This window comes from Vigna radiata, chromosome 7 (assembly GCF_000741045.1).
Source record: "Vigna radiata var. radiata cultivar VC1973A chromosome 7, Vradiata_ver6, whole genome shotgun sequence".
In the NCBI taxonomy this organism is placed as follows: Eukaryota; Viridiplantae; Streptophyta; class Magnoliopsida; order Fabales; family Fabaceae; genus Vigna; species Vigna radiata.
The window spans coordinates 32,566,512-32,568,880 of NC_028357.1; positions in this window are offsets into that span (position 1 = coordinate 32,566,512).

The following is a 2,369-nucleotide window of genomic DNA, read 5'->3' on the forward strand; positions in this document are numbered from 1 at the left end:
TTCAAGCACAGAGAACAAAATTTCAACCTCGTGCAAGAAAATGTGTTTTACTTGGTTTTAAAACAGGAGTGAAAGGCTACCTTTTGTTAGATTTCAACTCTAAGGAAATTTTTATATCAAGGAATGTAGTATTTTATGAAAACATATTTCCTTTTCTTACTAGTGACAAGCACTCACCTATTGATACACAAAATTCCTTGGATTTTGTCACAAAAATCAATTCATCTCCATCACCTCTTTTCTCAGAAGTTACTGATCAACCCTTTTTACCACCTACATCTTCTCCTTCTGTTGTTCCAGACGCTGTTAGTTTTTCTTCTCAACCTGTTTCTGTTGAACCTGTCACTGCTACTCCACAAAGGAAATCAACCAGGCCAACACATAAACCATCTTATTTGCAGGACTATCATTGCAACATGTTATCTACTTCTTCTGCCACTCAGTCATCCACAGGTACCTTATATCCTATCTCTTCATATCTCTCATATGATGCATTATCATCTCTTCATAAATCATATGTCTTGAATCTTTCCCAAGTTAGTGAACCTAAAACCTATAACCAAGCCATCAAACATGATTATTGGAGAAATGCCATGGATCAAGAAATTGCAGCTTTAGAAAATACCAAAACTTGGGTTTTGACTGATCTACCTTATGGAAAGCAACCTATTGGATGTAAATGGGTATACAAAATAAAGAGGCATGCTGATGGGAGTACTGAACGATATAAGGCAAGGTTAGTAGCCAAGGGCTACACACAACAGGAAGGCTTAGATTACTTTGAAACTTTTTCACCTGTTGTCAAACTCACAACAGTAAGACTGGTTCTGGCTTTAGTATCTTCCAAACATTGGTATTTACATCAACTAGATGTAAATAATGCTTTTTTACATGGGGATCTAGATGAAGAGGTATACATGTATGTTCCTCTTGGCTACAAAACAGAAAAACCAGGCCAAGTTTGCAAGTTGTTGAAGTCTTTATATGGACTCAAGCANGCCTCTAGACAATGGAATTANAAGTTNACAACTACTTTACTTTCTTTGGGCTACATACAATCAAAATCAGATTATTCACTTTTTGTCAAAAGTGATTCTGCTCATATCACCATCTTACTTNTTTATGTAGATGATATAGTTTTGGCAGGTGATGACATTCAGGAAATCCAAACTGTGAAGGCTCTATTGAATGCAAAGTTCAAAATTAAAGATCTAGGCCAACTCAAGTATTTTATGGGCTTAGAAATTGCAAGATCTCAACAGGGCATTAATTTTTCACAAAGGAAGTATGCTTTAGAGTTACTAGAAGATGCAGGATTGTTGGGATGTCAACCTGTTTCTACTCCCATACAGCCAGGCACAAAATTCTCCAAGACAGAAGGAAAACCCTATTCAGATGTGCAAGCCTATAGAAGACTTCTTGGCAGTTATTATATCTAACCAACACAAGACCAGATTTATGTTTTGTTTTTAGTACTCTCAGTCAATTTCTTTCCAATCCTTTCACTAGTAAAAAAACTGGATTTGAAATCGCACATTAGGCATCAGTTAAAGTGGAACCGAAATCTATAAGAAAACGGTGGCATTTTTGTAATTTAAATTAACTTTTTTTGACCCGGTTTAAGGGGAACCGAGGCATATAGATAAAATGACCTCGGTTTAAACCCCACCCGTTGCCTATCACCCCAAGAATGCCTCAGTTGACTGGGACCCGAGGCAATATACCTGTCTTTCCATAACTTTCTGTCCAAAAGGGGGGTAAGGCTAATCAGATTTCATTTTCAAAAAACCCTGGCCTTTGGTTCTTCTTCTTCTCGCGACCAGGCGACCAGGCAACGGTGTGGAGATGGTGCGACCAAGCAACGGTGAGGAGATGGCACAACCAGGCGATGTTCGTGGTGGCTCGCGGTGGCGCATGGGTTGTTGTTCTTCTTCTTCTTCTTTTTCATTTTGGGTTCGACTATGGGTTCTCTTCTTCCCTTATTTCTTTTCAGGTTCAGACGCAGTTTCGCGTAGGGAGGGACGACCGGCGCGACTTCGTCTCCGCAGTGTGACGGTCCCTGTTCGTGGAGGTGGCAACAGCGGCGTTGGAGATTCAATTTGGGGCTTGGCGACACTGTGGCTTGGTGTTGGCGATTCGATTTAGGGTTTCGATTTGGGGCTTGGCGACATTGTGGGAGGCTTGGTGGGGGCTGCCGGTGGATCTCGCCTTCGTAGGGGATCGTCCTTAGCATAGCAAAGGTGCGACAGTGGAGTGACAAGGGCGAGGTGATGGTGCGGCGGTGGCGCGGCGAGGGCTTCTGTGTTTGTCAGCGAGGGTTTCGTTTGGGATTTTTGGGTTCTCTGTGCTCGCATGAGGATAGTGATTTT